Genomic DNA, 12,226 nt, shown 5'->3' on the forward strand with positions numbered 1-12,226 from the left:
CGTCCTGTTCGTGGGGAGACAGGGTTTCCCTCATGTATCTCGCTCCTTGTTCCGGTATTTGCATTAATTATTCTCGTTGGCGGATGTCGTATAGTTTGTGATCTTTCCTGTCTCATTCGATCTGCAGTCCTTCAAGAGCCCTTATGGTGTTCGGGCATTGATAGGCTTTCATGGGGGATGTTGCATTTCTGTCTGCAGGGCGGTGTTGTTCCGTGTGTGTCTCTATTGCGCGGTTGGCCGACCTTTGGCGTGTTGAACTTCCTTCGGGGAGTTGTTGCTTGCACATCACTTGGAAGTGGTTTTCCATTCCGCATCTCAGGCCGCGTTGGCCGATGGCAAGGCACGGCCCTCTGTGTGGGTACTCAAATTCACAGCGGTAACATTGGCGGTCACTTTGTGTCCATTGAGTTGGGTATCTTGGGTTTGTGAGGCTGGGTATCGGGCATAGGGGTTCACAGATGCGATGATGTTGCACTTCTTGGGGTTTTCAATGGCTGCGGCCTGGATATCCACTCTTTCGTAAACTCTGGCCAAGTCCAGTACTTCTTTTAGGGACAGGGGCTTTTTTAGGAGGTGTTTCCGGAACATTGAGGATATGGAACCTTCAATTATGCGTAACCTGATGGCTTCGTCATCGTTAAAGTTGGCGAAGTTGCACTTCGTTATCTTTCTTTGAAGACGAATGACTAATTCTCCTATTTATTCATGAGGGAGTTGACCACATTGATTAAAAGTGTATCGCTCATAGTCGCGATTGGGTGAGATGACAATTATTTAATTGATGGCCTGTAGGAGTTTTGCGTATGTGGTGCGGTCCTGTAGGGGAATCGTGCGTATGATGTTTTTAATTTCTCTCCCTGCCACGTTGGCGAAAATGCTGAGTATGTTGGGTGGTTCTTGTGTGCTGATGGCACCTACGAAGTCCTCAAATTCTTCCACCCACTCTTCCCATTGCTGACCTTGGTCATGGTGTGGGTTCAGTGTGAATGCCGCAGGTCTCCTCATTAGGCTAGCGTGAGAGGAGGGTGCTCCTGGTAATGGTGGTTAGGCATTGGGATCAGCTGCGTCTGGGGCCAACATGGTGGCGCCGCCGGGTGTGCTTCAGTGGCGTAGGTGGCGCGTGGGCACTGGTCTTAACTGTGACTTGGGCCCTGTGGTCGCTTGTTTAGTGTGCCAGGGTGTGGCCTTCTTTCTAGGCAGCTTCAACTAGCTGGTTTGGTAGAGTGGGACAACTTCAAAGTTCGTCTTGGCCTTTATCAGTGGTGTTCCGGCAACATTTATTGTGCACCACTTTGCCTTCTATTATTTTTTTCAGTGAGTGTCACTGGGCGGGAGGCGCGGGGTTAATCTTGGTAGACCAGTATTCCGTTATTTTGGAATGTCACGTTGTGGGAGACATGGGTTTCTCTCTTTATACTTTAAGTGTCACTGGGTGGGAGACGCGGGGTTAACCTCGCTCGGTTTTATTGGTTTACTTTGGATTGTCACTTTGGGGAGACACAGGGATCCTTTTGCTCCCCCGCCCAAGCTCCTTACTTGAAATGTTGCGACTCCGGCGGTCGGGTGATTCCTTTCGTCCTCTGCGGGTGGGCGAGATGGATCAGCTGGTCAGCTGGGCCTGCAGCGCGGTCGTAGGCGTCGCAGACGCGGTCTTCTCCTCTCCCTCTCAGGCGGCTCTGCTGTTGCTGGGTCTCCCTTCACGGGGCACACGGGTCGCACAGTTAGTGTCGGGCGCACGGGCCCGCGGGCGGTCCACTTCGGGTCGCTGCACTGCCGTAGGGCACAGAGGCCTCTACACCCTCGCAGGGCACACAGGCCCTTCCTGGAGTGCTGAGTGCACGGACTCTGCGGCAGGGCGCACAGGCCTCTGCTTGATCTCGGGGCACACGGGCCCGCCTTGACTGCTGTAGGGCACACGGGCCCCCCTTGACGTGCTGGGCTCACGGGTCCTCCAGCAGGGCACGCGGGCCTCTGCTCAATGCCGGGCACACGGGCCCACCTAGATTGCTGCGGTGAACACGGGCCTCGGCTCAATGCCAGGCACACAGGCCCACCTGGAACGCTGCAGGGCGCACGGGCCCACCGGCAGGGCACACAGGCCTCTGCTTGCTATTAGGGCGCACGGGCCCTCCTGACCTGCTGGGCTCACGGCCCTCCTCTGCCGCCGTCACACGAAGGTTTGTGTCGGCCTCGTCGCCAGTGTTAGGCTCTCAGTCATCCGTCTGCATTCATACGAAAACACGAGACGGAGCCTTGCCTGCTGTGAACTGACTTTATTCACACCTACGTGGTAACTAACTCTTTCCCCCTTCGCCCCTCCCCTTCCGCCCTCTTCCCTCTTCCCGCTTATCCCTGTGTCCCTCTTCTTAAAGGGGCTATGTCCCTATTAATCACGTACAACAATCTGTGGGTTATCCAGAAGACCAAAAATCATCTAAAAATGCCCTCTTCGCAGACCCTTTGGTATACCAGTGGTTTAGCCTTTTCCCTTAGCGCTGAGGTAAGGGCACCCACACATGTGAGGTACCGTTTTTGTTGGGATACCTTTGGGAACGTGGGAAGGTAGGACATATATTGTTGCAGGACTGATTTGGTGGTTTGCTGGTGGAAAATGTCTGGAAATTGAGTTTTTGTTCATATATTTTGGTCTTTGCCGGGCCTTGTGCGTAAAATATTCTAGGGGGAATCACAAAAAAGTCAGACCTCTTTAGATTACCACAAGTGTCTTCTTTTCAGAAATCCATGGGGTTTCCTGTGTTCCTCAGGGGCAGCAACGCCCAGGGCCAAATCTGTGGGTTGTCCATAAGACCAAAAACCTAACAATGTCCTCTTCCCAGACACTTTGGTATACCAGTGGTTTAGCCTTTTCCGTTTGCACCCACATAAGTGCAGCCACACATGTGAGGTACCGTTGTTGTCGGAACACCTTTGGGAACCTGGGAAGGTAGGACATGTGTTGTTGCAGGAGTGTTTCAGTGGTTTCCTGTTGGCAACTGTTTGAAAATGGTGGTTTTTTCCCTACATTTTGAACTTTTCCTGGCCTTGTGGGTAAAACATTCTAGGGTGATTCACAAAGGTCAGAACTCTTTAGATTCCCACGAGAGTCTTGTTTTCAGAAATGCATGGGGTTCCCTGTTTTCCTTAGTGGCTGCGACACCCCAGGACAAATCTGTGGATTGTCCACAAGACTCAAAACCTAAAAATGTCTTCTTCCCAGACACTTTGGTATACCAGTGGTTTAGACTTTTCCCTTTGCGCCCAGGTAAGTGTACCCCCACATGTGAGGTACCGGTTTTGTTGGGACATTTGTGGGAACGTGGAAAGGTATGACATGCATTGTTGCTGGCCGGTTTCCGTGGTTTCCTGGTGGCAAATGTCTGAACATTGAGTTTGTTTTCCCTACATTTTGGATTTTGCCGAGCCTTGTGGGTTAAAACTTATAGAGCGATTTGCATAAGTAAGACCTCTTCGGAGTCCCACGGGTGTCTTCCTTTCAGAAATTCATGGGGTTCTCTGTTTTCCTGAGTGGCTGTGACACCCCACGACCAAATCGGCGGGGCGTCCACAAGACCAAAAACCTAAAAATGTCCTCTTCGCAGACCCCTTGGTATGCCAGTGGTTGCGCCTTTTCCCTTTGCACTGAGGTAAGTGCACCCACACATGTGAGGTACCTTTTTCGTCGGGACACCTTCGGGAACGTCGGAAGGTAGGACATGCATTGTTCCCGGTGTGTTTTACTGGTTTCCTGGTGGCAAATGTCTGAAAATTGTGTTTTTTCCCCTACATTTTGGCCTTTGCCGGGCCTTGTGGGTAAATCATTCTAGGGTGGAATCGCGAAAGTCAGACCTCTTAGATTCCAACTGGTGTTGTCTTTTCAGAAATGCATGAGGTTCCCTGTGTTCCTTAGGGGCAGCGACACCCAGGGCCAAATCTGTGGGTTGTCCTCAAGACCAAAAACCTAACAATGTCTTCTTCCCAGACACTTTGGTATACCAGTGGTTTAGACTTTTCCCTTTGCGCCCAGGTAAGTGTACCCCCACATGTGAGGTACTGTATTTGTCGGGACATCTGTGGGAACGTGGAAAGGTAGGACATGTGTTGTTGCTGGCCGGTTTCAGTGGTTTCTTGGTGGCAAATGTCTGAAAATTGAGTTTGTTTTCCCTACATTTTAGATTTTGCCGAGCCTTGTGGGTTAAAAATTATAGAGCGATTTGCATAAGTCAGACCTCTTTGGAGTCCTACGGGTGTCTTCCTTTCAGAAATTCATGGGGTTCCCTGTTTTCCTTAGTGGCTGTGACACCCCAAGACCAAATCGGTGGGGCGTCCACAAGACAAAAAACCTAAAAATGTCCTCTTTGCAGACCCTTTGGTATATCAGTGTTTTAGACTTTTCGCTTTGCGCCCAGTTAAGTGCACCCATACATGTGAGGTACCGTTTTTGTTGGAACATCTGTGGGAACGTGGAAATGTAGGACATGTGTTGTTGCTGGCCGGTTTCAGTGGTTCCCTGGTGGCAAATGTCTGAAAATTGAGTTTGTTTTTCCTACATTTTGGACTTTGTTGAGCCTTGTGGGTTAAGAATCCTAGGGCGATTCGCAAATGTCAGACCTCTTTGGATTCCCACAGGTGTCTTCTTTTCAGAAATGCATGGGTTTCCCTGTTTTCTGAAGTGGCTGCGACGCTCCAGGCCAAATCTGTGGGCTGCCCACAAAACTCAAAAACTAAAAATGTCCTCTTCCCAGACCCTTTGGTATACCAGTGTTTTAGCCTTTTCCCTTAGCCCTGAGGTAAGTGTGTTGCCAGTGTGTTTCGATGGTTTTCTGTTGGCAAATGTCTGGAAATTTTGTTTTTCCCCAACATTTTGGAATTTTCCTGACTTGTAGGTAAAACATTCTAGGACGATTTGAGGAGGTCAGACCTCTTTAGATTGCCACGGGTGTCTTGTTTTCAGAAATGCATGGGGTTCCCTGTTTTCCTGAGGGGCAGCGACACATGAGGACCAAATCTGTGGGTTGCCTATCCACAAGACCAAAAACCAAAAAATGTCCTCTTCCCAGACACTTTGGTATACCAGTGGTATATCCTTTTCACTTTGCACCAAGATAAGTACACCCACACGTGAGGTACCGTTGTTGTCAGGACCCCTTTGGGAACATGGGAAGGTAGGACATGTGTTCTTGCCGGTGTGTTTCGGTGGTTTTCTGTTGGCAAATGTCTGGCCATTTTTTTCCCCCTACATTTTGGACTTTTCCTGGCCTTGTAGGTAAAACATTCCAGGGCGATTAGTGAAGGTCAGACCTCTTTAGATTCCCACAGGTGTCTTCTTTTCAGAAATGCATTGGGGTCCCTGTTTTCACTAGGGGCAGCGATACCCCAGGGTCAAATCTGTGAGTTGTCTATACAAAAGACAAAAAACCAGGTGGCCCAGGTAAGTGCACCCACACATGTGAGACATCGTATTTGTAGGGACATCTGTGAGAATTTGTAAAGGTAGCACATGTGTTGTTGGTGACCAGTTTCAGTGGTTTCCTGGTGGCAAAGGTCTGAACATTGAGTTTGTTTTCCCTACATTTTGGATTTTGCAGAGCCTTGTGGGTTAAAAATTATAGAGCGATTTGCAAAAGTCCGACCTCTTTGGATTCCCACTGGTGTCTGCTTTTCAGAAATGAATGGGGTTCCCTGTTTTCCTCAGTGAGTACGACACCCCAAGGCCAAATCTGTGGGTTGTCTACACAAGACCAAAAACCAAAAAATGTCCTCTTCACAGACACTTTGGTATACCAGTGGTTTAGCCTCCTCCCTTTGTGCCCAGGTAAGTGCATGCACACATGTGAGGTACTGTTTTATGTCGGGACACCTGTGGGAACTTGGGAAAGTAGGACATGTTTTGTTGCTGGTGTGTTTCAGTGGTTTGCTGGTGGAAACTGTCTGAAAATTGTGGTTTTTCCCTATATTTTGGACTTTGCCAGGCCTTGTGGTAAAACATTCTAAGGTGATTCGCAAATGTCATATCTCTTTGGATGCCCACGGGTGTCTTCTTTTCAGAAAGGCATGGGGGTTCCCTGTTTTCCTCAGTGGCTGCGACACCCTAGGGCCAAATCGGTGGGTTGTCCTCAAGACTGAAAACCTAAAAATGTCCTCCTCCCATACCCTTTGGTATACCAGTGGTTTAGCATTTTACCTTTGCTTTTGGTAAGTGCACCCACACATGTGAGGCACCATTTTTGTCGGGACACCTGTGGGAACGTGGTAAGGTAGGACATGTGTTGTTGCTGGTCTGTCCCAGTGGTTTGCTGGTGGAAAATGTCTGAAAATGTATTGTGTTTTTCCCCTACATTTTGGACTTTACTGTGCCTTGTGGGTAAAACATTCTAAGGCGACTCATAAAAGTCAGACCTCTTTGGATTCCCACGTGTGTGTTCTTTTCAGAAATGCATGGGGTTCCCTGTTTACCTTAGTCTCTGTGACACCCCAGCACCAAATCTGTGGGTTGTCTAGAAGACCAAAAACCTAAAAATGTCCTCTTCGCAGACCCTTTGGTATACCAGTGGTTTAGCCTTTTCCCTTTGAGCCCAGATAAATGCATCCACACATGTAAGGAACTGTTATATGTCGGGACACCTGTGGGAATGTGGGAAGGTAGGACATGTTTTCTTGCTGCACTGTTCGGTGATTTGCTGGTGGAAAATGTCTGAAAATGTGTTTTTTTCCCTACGTTTTCGACTTTGCCAGACCTTGTGGGTAAAACATTCTAAGGCGATTCAAAAAAGTCAGACCTCTTTGGATTCCCACAGGTGTCTTCTATTCAGAAATGCATGGTGTTCCCAGTTTTCCATAGTGGCTGCGACACCTCAAACACTAACCTATGGGTCGTCCACAAGACCAACAACCTACAAATTTCCTCTTCCCAAATTCTTTGGTATACCAGTAGTTTAGCCTTTTCCCTTTGTGCCCAGGTAAGTGCACCCACACATGTGAGGTACTTTTTTCATCAGGACCCCTGTGGGAATGTGGGAAGGTAGTTAATGTCTTGTTGCTGGTGTGTTTCGGTGGTTTCCTGGAGGCAAATGTTTGAAAATTGTGTTTGTTTAGCTACATTTTGGACTTTGCCGGGCCTTGTGGGTTAATAATTCTGGGCGATTCGCAAATATCAGACCTCTTTGGATTCCCACGGTTGTCTTCTTTTCAGAAATGCATGGGGTTCCCTGTTTTCCTTAGTATTTGCGACACCCCACTGCCAAATCTGTGGGTTGTCCACAAGACCAAAAACCTAACAATTTCCTCTTCCCAGACCCTTAGGTATACCAGTTGTTTAACATTTTCTCTTTGCAGCCAGGTAAGTGCACCCACACATGTGACATACCAATTTTGTCGGGACACCTGTGGGAATGTGGGAAGGTAGGACATGTGTTGCTGCCAGCTTGTTTTCAGTGGTTTTCTGGTGGCAAATGTCTGAAAATTGTGTTTTTTACCTACATTTTGGACTTTGCCGGGTCTTGTGGGTAAATAATTCTAGGGTGATTTGCAAAAGTCAAATCTCTTTGGATTCCCACGGGTGTCTTCTTTTCAGAAATGCATGGGGTTCCCTGTTTTCCTTAGGGGCAGCAACACCCAAGGGTCAAATCTGTGGGTTGTCTATCCACAAGACCAAAAACCAAAACATTCTAGGGCGATTTGCAAATGTCAGACCTCTTTGGATTCCCACAGGTGTCTTCTTTTCAGAAATGCATCGGGTTCTCTGTTTTCCATAGGGGCAGCAACTCCCTAGGGCCAAATCTGTGAGTTGTCTATCCACAAGACCAAAAACCAAAACATTCTGGGGCAATTTTCCCTGGTGGCTGCGACACCCCAGGCCCTAATCTATGGGTTGTCCGCAAGACCAAAACCCTACAAATGTCCTCTTCCCAGACCCTTTGGTATACGGTGGTTTAACCTTTTCTCTTTGTGCCCAGGTAAGTGTGCCCACACATGTGAGGTACCTTTTTTTTTCGGGACACTTTTGGGAACGTGGGAAGGAAGGACATGTGTTGTTGCCAACGTGGTTCTGTGGTTTCCTGATGGCAAATGTCTGAAAATTGTGTTTTTTACCCTACATTTTCGGTTTTGCCGGGCCATGTGGGTAAAAGATTTTAGGGTGATTCGCAAAGGTCAGATGTCTTTGAAGTCTCACGGGGGTGTTCTTTTCAGGAATGCATGGGGTTCCCTGTTTTCCTTAGTGGCTGCGACAGCCCAGGCTAAATCTGTGGGTTGTCCACAAGACTCAAAACCTAAATATGTCATCTTCCCAGGCCCTTTGGTATACCAGTGGTTTAGCCTTTTCACTTTACGCCCAGGCAAGTGCATTCACACACATGAGGTCCCATTTTTGTCTGGACACCCGTGGGAACGCGGGAAGATAGGACAGGTTTTGTTGTTGGACTATTTCGGTGGTTTGCTGGTGTAAAATGTCTGAAAATTGTGTTTTTTCCCCTACATTTTAGACTTTGCCGGGCCTTCTGGGTAAAACATTCTAAGTCGATACACAAATGTCAGAACGCTTTAGATTCCCACGGGTGTCTTATTTTCAGAAATGCATGGGGTTTACTGTTTTCCTTAGTGGCTGCAACACCCCAGGGCCAAATCTATGGGTTGTCCACAAGACCAAAAACCTAAAAATGTCCTCTTCCCAGACCCTTTGGTATACAAGTGGTTTTACCTTTTCCCCTTGCGCCCAGGTAAGTGCGACCACACATGTGAGGTACCATTTTTGTCGGGACACCTGTGAGAACGTGTCAAGGTAGGACATGTTTTGTTGCCGACCGGTTTCTGTGGTTTCTTACATTTTGGACTTAGGCCTTGTGGATAAAAAATTCTATGGGCCGATTTGCAACAGTCTGAACACTTTGGATTCCCACAGGTGTCTTCTTTTCCGAAATGCATGGGGTTCCCTGTTTTCCTTAGTGCCTGCGACACCCCAGGTCCAAATCTATGGATTGTCCACAAGACCAAAAACCTAAAAACGTCCACTTCCCAGACCCTTTGGTATACGGTGGTTTGGCTTTTTCACTTTACGTCCAGGCAAGTGCAGTCACACATGTGATGTCCCATTTTTGTCAGGACACCTGTGGGAACGTGGGAAGATAGGACAAGTTTTGTTGTTGGACTATTTTGGTGGTTTGCTGGTGTAAAATGTGTGAAAATTGTGTTTTTTCCCCTACATTTTAGACTTTTCTGGGCCTTGTGGGTAAAACATTCTAAGGCGATACACAAATGTCAGAACTCTTTAGATTCCCACACATGGAGTTCCCCGTTTTCCTTAGTGGCTGCAGCACCCCAGGGCCAAATCTGTGGGTTGTCCACAAGACCAAAAACCTAAAAATGTCCTCTTCCCAGACCCTTTGGTATAACAGTGGTTTAGACTTTTCCCTTTGTGCCCGGGAAGTGCACGCAAACATGTGAGATATTGTTTTTGTCGGGTGATCTGTGGGAACGTGGAAATGTAGGACATATGTCGTTGCTGGCATGTTTCAGTTGTTTCCTGGTGGCAAATGTCTGAAAATTGTGTTTCTTCCCAAAATGTTGGACTTTGCAGCCGTTCCCTGGAGAGGGCAGGAGCCCTTCACCTTCCCCTAGAGAGGAAGTGCCAACAGCTGATCGGATCGACCAGCACAGCCGTGCCAGCCGATCCTGTTGCAGATGTCGCGGTGCCCACGGACGAGCACTAACTAGAAAATATCCTTGCCATCTGGCATTACCTGCACCCTACAGCAGAAGCACAAGGTAACTGGGCCACTGTGGAGCCTACCTCGCCACGCCTCCGGCAACACGCTGCAGTTACGGCTGAATCGCAGGAAATGGCCGCCACAATATTTTGTTGTCAGGGTTGCTAAGCAACGTGCCTCTTATCTGTGGAGCACAACCGCCAGGCAGGCAGAAGCCGGCCCTCTCGCGGGAAGGCCCGCAAGAGATAAGGCTCTGTTTGCGCCTGTTCGCACGCTGGAGTGCGTGCCCGAACTCCGTCATGCTTACCCACGAGCCCTCTGCCTATACGCTTGACTGAATTCAGAACACTTTCCATGGCTGCATATCAACAGATCCAAATAGAAAATACAAACGGTATGAAGTGAGAGCTTAGCCAGCAATATACCGGTATGTGATCTCTGCAGCTCTGTAAAACACTCAGTATCCAGTACCTGTATCCCCCAATGTATGTTTACAATTATGCAGACACACTGAAATATGCACTGTGTATTTATACACTTGAGAGCATGCTAACTGCGCTTCCCTCTGACCTTACCTCATAATCACTTCAGCGGTGCTGCATCGCCCATGTCTGAGCTACCTACGTATTTTGACTAGCCTACCTTGTATTGTATTGCCTGCATAGCCCATGTGTGAGCTACCTACGTATTTTGATTAGCCTACCTTGTATTGTATTGCCTACATAGCCCATGTGATGTATTTCAGACTAGTTTACCCTACACTGCCTGCCTACTTTGAAGTAGCATATATGTGAGGCATCCACCTACCTTGAACTTTCACACGTGTTAATTCTCTTGCTTATTGCTTCATGCAATAAGAACATGAATGTGTGGAAAACTCAGGGGGACCAGTTACTTGTACTCTTACTTGGCGTTTATACTATAATGGCCACCATTACAATCTTAACCTGCCCACCACACAATAGAAACAGTAGGCTTAGATCTAGACTATCTTGACTGTACAAGCCCAAAGCTAATAGTAAATTCTTTACAAATGGCTCCCCTGAATGTACTACCATCTCCCAAGCTTCTGGACGCTCGGTGAAGCCTGGACAGGAACCTAGCTATAACAATCCTAACAATGCTCAAGCACTGAATATAAAAAACTTGTTGAGAACTAAAAGATCCAGAACAATGCCTCCCTCCCATATACCTAATAGCACCAAAACTTTATCTGGAGTACTCATTAATGCTAGATCACTTGTGGCGCATGCTATCGAAATTGCAGGCATCTTAACTAACGAGGACCTGGATATACTAGCAGTAACAGAATCCTGGCTTCATGAGGCAGCAGGACCTGCCCTCATGCTGGCCATACCAGACAGCTACCACATACTAGGGGCTGACAGACCCAATGCCAGAGGTGGCGGTCTAGCCATCATATTCAAAACTAGCCTTCTCACCAGACTGACCAGTCCAATATTGTGCCAATCATGTGAGATACTCACAGCCAAACTACCTCCATCCAGCAACCCCACCTTAACCATTCACCTAGTATATAGACCTCCTGGCCCACTGGGAACTTTCGAGGAAGACCTACCTAACCTCTTAGCAAATACCGCAAAAAATTCCACACAAATCTTATTGATGGGAGACTTTAACCTGGGCTTCAACGACCCTGACAACAAACAGGCCCAGTCAGGAGCAGCCATATTGACGGCCCATGGCCTTACACAGAATGTTCTCACCCCTACCTATATCAAAGGAAGGACCCTTGATTGGGTGGCTGATCTGAATTGTAATATTGATATTACGAATATTACCCCACAATCATGGACTGATCACCATCTAATTACCTTCTCATCCACACTTGAACTCCTCTGTCCCAAAACTACGCCATGGCACCACCACTTTCAACTAGAAGTAAAAAGAATATCGCTGCCGAAAAATTACTCCCGCACCTCCTCCCATCCATCAATAACCTGGCCAGCAGTACCGACCCCAATTACCTAGTGGAGGTCTTCAATAATTCCATGGCCAAGGCCTTAGACACCATCGCACCTGTTTAAACTTCGCAAAGGCAAACAAAAGTCCCATCTTAATGCCTGGCTTACACCACACCTCAAAGAACTCAGACTCCAAAAAAGAAAACTTCAATCTACCTGGCATCATTCTCCAACGGATGAGAACAAAGCTAAGCTAACTGACCATGTCAAACTCTACAAAAAAGAAATAATTAGTGCAAAAAAAACCTATTTAATGACAGAATCTCCAAGGCCAGCCCAAATACTAAAGAACTATTCACTATTCTCGGCGAAATAGAAGCTCCTATCCCTCCTCCTGATAATATCATTAAAAACAAGCAATGGTGCTCTGACATACAAGATGCCTTGTCAAACAAAATAGCATCCCTCCAACTCAAAACAGCTAATAAAAAGGCCTTGTTGATCTCATCTGAGCAACAACCCCCCTTCACTCCTTACCAGACAGAACTACCACACCATTCAGATTCTCCCAAATCTCTATCCTTGAGACTGAGAAAATTA

Source organism: Ambystoma mexicanum, chromosome 3q, assembly GCF_040938575.1.
Source record: "Ambystoma mexicanum isolate Mex_15411 chromosome 3q, UKY_AmexF1_1, whole genome shotgun sequence".
In the NCBI taxonomy this organism is placed as follows: domain Eukaryota; kingdom Metazoa; phylum Chordata; class Amphibia; order Caudata; family Ambystomatidae; genus Ambystoma; species Ambystoma mexicanum.